Raw genomic sequence first — 7,684 nt, forward strand, 5'->3', positions numbered from 1 at the left:
TGCCATCCATTGTGACCAGTTCGCTAACAGCATCCCTAACAGTTTTTGGGCCAAGTACAATGACTTCAGTTTTACCTGTGTTTAACAACAGAAAGTTGTTGATCATCTAACTTTTAATATCTAATGCACTCCTGTAGTTTAATTACCTGATTGCTTCATCAGGTTTAATAGATAAATATAATTGGGTATCATCAGCATAAGAATGAAAGTTGATGGAGTGTTGCCTTATTAAGGCACTAAAGGAAGCATGTATAATATAAAACAGAATTGGTCCAAGAACTGAGCCTTGAGGAACTCCTTGAGGAACTCCTCAACTGTGGTGCACTGAGAAGATTAATTATTAACATTAACAAACTGAAAATGATCTGTTAGATAAGATTTAAACCACATTAATGCAGTTCCTTTAATACCAAATGTTACAATTGTTGCAGGAGGATGTGATGGTCGACAGTGTTGAATGCCACACTAAGATCTTATGAGACCAGTATAGAAACAAGTCCCTTGTCTGAAGCAGTTAGAAGGTAACTTTGGTAACTTTGACCAATGTTGTTTCTGTGCTATGATGTTTTATAAAATCTGACTGGAAATTCTCAAATAGACTGTGGGCTTGAAGGAAGTCACAAAACTGACTGGCTACTATTTTCTCCAGGATCTTCGATATGAATGGAAGTTTTAATATGGGTCTATAGTTAGGTAAAACTGCAGATTTTTACATGAAAGATACATCTCTGGATGCACTGGGACACATCATCAGTGATGTTTTGGTTTTAAATGGTGATCATCGGGTGTTTCGGGTCTTTCAGCATCAGACATCCTCCCTCAGGGGACCCAACCAGGGTTGATCAGACCCTGGCTTGTGTCCCAGCAGCACTGAAAGTATCACATTTGAAATAAATAACATGCAATATTCTCCATCAAATTCAATCAAATAATTGTATAATTTTTACATCAATATTAATAGTATAGACACGATAAAAATTTGTTAGTGCCATGACTCAAAGTTAACAAGTACTGACATTAAGCTTTGGAAAATATTTCATTTAGAAGTGATTGACTCTTCTGCTTCATTAATGTCAACCCAGTTCTGAGCTGAAAAGCCTGGAGCTTGGAGGTTCATACTACGGCTTAGTGGCACCGGTCTACAAGCCGGCAGGAGCTGGCACTCAGAGCCCTGAGCAGGGCACGACGCAGCGATGTGGGAGTTGGAGTTGGCATTAATGAAGTCAAACAAAATGACATTCGCCAGCATTAAAGACAATATAAACAGCAGAAGAGTGCAAATATGTATTAATTTATGGCTCAGACCTGATGGAGAGCATTTTCAGAACTAGATCTGAGGTCCGTGGAGGTGGGGCTTGGTCTACCAGTTCACTGCGGTTTACAGCCCCTCCAAGCTCCACTCGAGCAGGGGCTTTGAGGGTGCTAAGCGGGGCTTGGATGTCTGAGCACAGCTTGGTTGTGAGTTCACAATCCTTAAACGGAACCGGTTCCGAGAACAGAACTGGAACGCGACTTGATCCAGTGCAGTGTCACAGCAGTGTTCACTGGAGCCACCCACTGTTCTCTGGAACTTAGAAGTATCCCTCATATTAGATTTACTCCTGTTTCTGACAGTCGAAGCGCTGAGTTTTACTATCTGTTCACTTCCCTGCTGTTGTGACTGGAGCAGGATGTTAGCCACGCACTGAGTTGCCGGTCTACAAGCCGTGGTATGTGGAAATATCATGTATTTAATTTGTGGCTGTTTATCTGCACAATCTGGCATAATTTATTACTCTTATACCACAAATGGTGCTCAGTACTGTCTAAAACAGCCTTTTAAATGTAGGTTTGTAACTGGCATGAGTTTTTTCACTACCAGTGACGTGAATATAGAGTAAAGTGTTGTCTGAATTGTTTTAGTTCCTATGTTCCCTGAAGGCAACATGAGCAGGGAAGGTCCCTAAGATTTTTGTCCCCCTCTCAGTTGAGGCCATGCCCTCCACGCCACAAAAGTCACCAAAAGTCGAACAAACGAAAAAAAGAGAATTGAAAGCGAAAAAAGAGATCTAAACTGAAAAAAAGATTTGACAGCGAAAAAAAGATCTGACAGTGAAAAAAATAAGATCTGAAACCATAAAAAGTGAGATGTTAATCTGAAAAGATAAAACATGCAACTAAAAAAAAAATAAAACCTCAAATATTAAAATATATATGAAAGTGAAAAATGAAAATAAATAATTTATTCAAAAGAATTACTGAAGTGAATCAAAATTATATTTAACCTGAAAAAAACTTTCCATACACTTATTTTTAATTGGAATACATTGTTTTATTTTTCAAAATTCAAGATCAAAACTTAAATTTTCAGTTTCAAATTTTATATTTTCATATACATATCTTATGGCCCTAAATCGGCTCCATACTACTCCCCATAGGTTCTACCCCCACCCATAATTCACAAAATAAAATCGTCCAGTGTGGTGCATTTACTGAATTTGCTCCCTTTTTGCTTACAAAAAACACAGTTAATGTGGTTAGCATGTCCAGTACTGTACACTTTAAGTGTTGTCAAAAGAAATAGCAGCATTACAGAGTACAAGTGTTTTCAAAATGAAAATAAGTTTTTAAATAAGTTGAAATATCAAATAAAGTTGTAGTGTTCAGAGATAATGTACTGATCTTTCAGTTAACATACAGTCCAAACTCTCTCTGCTTTGACGACATCCTAATGGATCTGCAAACACAAACTGTTTGTGCGTTCATTGCTGTTTAGGAAAACATCAAGCATCGATTTAATAGTTGCTGTATGAGAAAATATACATTTACAAGGATTTCCCCTTTCTTTTTCTTTCTCAACACAACAAATGCATGTGCAACGTGTAATTCAGTCTCATTATTTATATTTCAATTAACTGTTCATTAAAATAATCCTGACTATCCAATTAGCTTCTTCTCAGTGTCTAGGAGCAGCAGTGACAGTGCTATTGCCTGTGTTTAGACAACCTAATAACAGTCTATTCCCAGACAAAGCTCTATTTTGAGGCGCTGTGGGATGTGGCTTTTGAATCCCTCTGTAGCCTCCTCTAATAGCAGGGTGGCCCTTTCCTGCGTTATTGTCATTCTGGCTGGGAAGACACTACAGTAGTGGCTAGTTTTATTTTCTGCTGTCATTAGTGGCTTCCCTCTGTCTCCTCTCAACATTCGTTTGTCCAGGCTGCTTCCCCCTGTGGAGGGAAGCTGCCTGTGTTTTACTCCTGTCTTTGTTTCTGTCTCGTTCCATCACCTCCTCCTTCCCTCTACTCGTCTCTTCTCTCATCCATGTCTCCAAAAATCCTCCTCAAGTTTAACCTGCCTTGGAGCTCAGAGGCATTTTATGTAACAACGCTTTTTGCAGGAAGCCATCCAGTGCCTTGAGACTCTTGTGACCACACAGTTAACCAAGTAGACAAAGGTGTAGATCAGGCATGTCCAAAGTCCGGCCCGGGGGCCAATCACGGCCCACGGTCAGATTTTATACGGCCCACAGCTTGGGTTTTATATTGTATTATTTATGGCCTGCTTGGACTGTTGAACTGAGTACATGAATCATAAAAGGTTCCAAATGCAGTTTCTCCTTTCACCTCATGGTGGCAGCACCACTCTAACTCTATCTGGCTCTGTGACCTCGCTGTGAACCTTTTTCGCTAATTTCTAACCACGGCGCCTGTAAATAAAAAAACGAAAGTTGACAGTGAGGGCCGCTGCTTCCAGAAGAGATGGGAATTACAATTTTTTTTTACTGAAAATTGAGGCAATTGTGTTTGCCTAATTTGTCAACAGACTGTTGCCTTGTTTAAGGAATTCAATGTAAAGAGACACGAGCAGACAAAACATGCTAACGCATACGACAAGCTAGCAGGGAGTGAGCGCTCCGAAAAAGTGAAGCAAATTCAAGCTGCTTTAAACTCACAACAGTGACTCTTCATGTGAACCTGTGAGTTCAATGAATTCGCCACCAAGGCAGGCTACCAAGTTGCCAGGTTAGTTGCCTATAACTGCTGGTGTTATGTACTTGTAGATGTGACACAAATGTTACTTTCTGAATGATTTTGTGAAAGACAAGAGTAAGAATCATATGTTTTCATCTTAAACGTTAACAGACTTTGTATTACTGAGTAATATGAGTAATGATTACTCATATAAGTCATGTTTAAAATGAATGTGGGGTTAAGATTTTTATCAACTTGGAAGTTTAAGATACTCCATACAGTTTGTTCTGTTATCTGACTCCAGATGTGAAAGGAAGGCAGAATTGTTTTTTTTTGTTTTTTTGTTGTTGTTTTTTTAATTAGTTCACACCTGAGTGACTTAGATGTGGTTACATTGCCATTTAAAAAAATGATATTGTGACTATGAAAATAAAATTGTTGTAGAACAACGCATTTATATGTGATTTTTCTGTTTAAAAAATGTCTGAAGGGACCACTGGCCCCTGGCAATGTCCACATTATCAGATCTGGCCCTCTTGAAAAAAAGTTTGGACACCCCTGGTGTAGATGAACCTCCCTACAGACTCATAAAACACTGAGATGAATTTAAGTTTGATGGAGTCTGTGTCAGCTTGTATTGGTTTTTTTGTTTTTATCTTCTCTGAACTTCAGTGCTGTGCAGGTTACAGTGAGCAGTTTGGCCACTGAAAGCCCCAAAATTCAAATCAAGCCAGTAAAAAGAGGTATATTAATACTGACATTTTAAAATCTCAAAATAAAAATTTCTTTTTAGTTTCAGCAGTTTTATAATTTGATATAATTTGAGCCTATTGAGTCTGCAGTGGACGCATGGGGACGAAATCGCCAGTGATGCGGTCGCCTTTCGCCACTGTCGCCACTCTCACACATATCACGACAGTCAGACCTTTCCGAACATGTACATGACGTGCACAAACCACATATTTACACCTTCTCTGAATGAATGGGAGTCACTGGGACACGCCCAGTCGGGGTCAGTCATGTGTGTGTAAGTGCACGACATGTGATATCTGACCCCACGGACATGTGGGGGACCTCCAGAGCTTTCAAATAAAGCCAAATATGTGGTTGCCACGAAAACAACTATATTGTTCTTACTCAGATTATTATTAGGGACTGAGCTGGTAAATAAGGTAAGGCCTGGAAGCAAGGCCCTATTGTTTTTCGTTTGTTTTTATTAGGGACTGAGCCAAAAGGTAAGGCCCTCTCACACAGTGAGAGGCCTTGCCTGCAAGCAAGGCCCTATTGTTTTTCGTACGTTTTTTATTTTATTTTTTTTCCGACATCACTTTGAACTGGATTTTGACCCCCTAAACATGCTCAAAAACTCACCAAATTTGGCACACATGTCAGGCCTGGCAAAAAAAATTGATGAAATGAAAAAATTAACCCCATACGTGCCAAAATGGGCTCTCTAGCGCCACCTATGTGAAAAAAAACTTTAATGGCCCTAGTGGCCAGAAGGAATGTTGTAGAGACATGGAACCAGTGCCAAAATGTTTGTTGGATGAAGCACTACAAATGATACACTGACACTCATGACCTATCTCCAACAGGAAGTTTGCAATATGCCTTTCAAAATAAAATTTTTAAAACTAACTGGTATGACACTGTTTGTTGTATTACATCTAAATAGCACCAAAAGATAGAGCGAACCCTTCTCAGAAAAGTGATCTCACACTTTTTCCATAACTGTCTTAGGTTTTTTTTTTAGAAGCCTGGAGAGTTGCAATGTCTGGAACTCATTTTTCACTTTGGATTTTTTTCCCAATATGTGACATATCTATCCATTCGTGGGACTCACCACAACTCTCACATGCAAAAATTTTTGAGATAGGATGTACGGTTATTGATTTATAACAATTTGTTTATTTTCATACTTTTTCCACTTTAGACTGCCATTTGACCCCCTTAACATGCTCCAAAACTCACCAAATTTGCCACGTATGTCATGGCTGGTGAACACTTTGATATAATGTCAAAATTAACCCCTTGGGTGCCAAAATGGACTCTGTAGCGCCACCTTTGTACTAAAAAATACACAAAAACTGCCCTAGCGGCCAGTAGGAATGTCACAGAAACATGAAACAAAAGCCAAAATGTTGGTCTGATTGAGCTCCACAAATCATACACTTACACTGATGAGCTAACTCCAACAGGAAGTTGGCAATCTGCCTTTCAAAGTTACTCTATGTTTCTGCAATTACTGCTTATTCATTTCAGACTTTTGACAAAAAAGTTATACTTCATTAAATTCCCACAAGTCTGCAGAATCCAAGGCTGAAAGAATTTTTGGGATTCAACTTCTGGTTATGGAATAATCGTGATTTTTTTGAAGAGTACATTTTTTTTTTTTACTGATCACATTGAAAAAAATCACTATGAAAGTCTTACTGCTGCAGATTGGTAAGTGACTGTATAAAGTAGTGGTTAGAGCTGCTGTCTATTGAATAGGAGGCTTCTGGTTCAAATCCCAGGCAATCTTAAAAAGATCCCCCCCCCCCCCCGTTCATTTTAAAACAGGTTTTGCTGCACTGTATTGTGGATATTTGACATTTTGCACACATTACAGAGTACAAGGAGTACATTGTTTTCAAAATAAAAGCCTTATTAAAAATAATACATAATGACTATTAAATAACTTCTCAATTTTTATGCCAAACGCTCTAGAGTTTCTACAGTTTTAATTTATTAAAAATTATTCTCTCAAAGACACACACACACACATGCACACACAGTATTTTTTTTTTTCAAAATAAAAGCCTTAAATGTGGTAAATCATGACTTATGCTCAACTATTTGTATAATTTCATTTCATTCAGACTGATTCTGTCTCTCTCTCTCACACACACACACACACAGTAGGGTTTCCAAAATAAAAGTCTCATTTAAAGGTGATGGTGGTTTCAGCAGAGGGTCGCTGGTGTTCTGTAGGGATGCAAGGATGACGGACACAAAATGGTGGGAGCTTGTATCGGGACGGAGAGGTGTGAGTGGAGCTGAGGTGTCGATGGTCACAGGGGGCGGAATGCATGGGAGGCAGAATGCATGGGAGGCGGAATGCCCGATGCTAGGTCCCGCCCAATGCTGCTTGCAGCTTTATTTTATTTTAATTTTTTTCCTTCTGCGCTTTGAGCTCAAATTTGACCCCCTGAACATTTATGAAAACTCACCAAATGTTGCCCAAAATTCAGAAATGTGCAAAATTGAATTTACATATAGGTTTCGTAGATGTCGGTAAAGAAATGCAGCGCCCCCTTGAAAAGTGGAAATATATTATGTCTATGGGAGCACGTCCAACATAAAGTTTGTCATACAGCCACGAAAATTGGTACACAGATTCATCATGAGGAGACAAACAAAAAATATTATTATGACCATGCCCCAAAACCAACCGGAAGTCGGCCATATTGGATTGAAATTTCCAAAATGCTGAATCAGCGTTTTCGCTGACGTCATGTTTTAATTATCTCCTCCTTGGGTGTTTGGCCAAATGAGCTGAAAATCAGTGTACAGTATCTAGAGAAGTGGGGCATCAAAGGTTAGCTGAATTTTTGGGATCAGTTCCACCGTTTTTGTGTGACGATGTAGCAAACTTTGCAAAGTTTCTTTGAAAATTTACAATTACAAAAATTGCTTCAGCTCAGACATACGAACACCGATTTGGCTCAAATTTGAATCAGACGTCTGTCTCC

The sequence above is a fragment of the Sphaeramia orbicularis genome, chromosome 4, assembly GCF_902148855.1.
Source record: "Sphaeramia orbicularis chromosome 4, fSphaOr1.1, whole genome shotgun sequence".
Taxonomy (NCBI): domain Eukaryota; kingdom Metazoa; phylum Chordata; class Actinopteri; order Kurtiformes; family Apogonidae; genus Sphaeramia; species Sphaeramia orbicularis.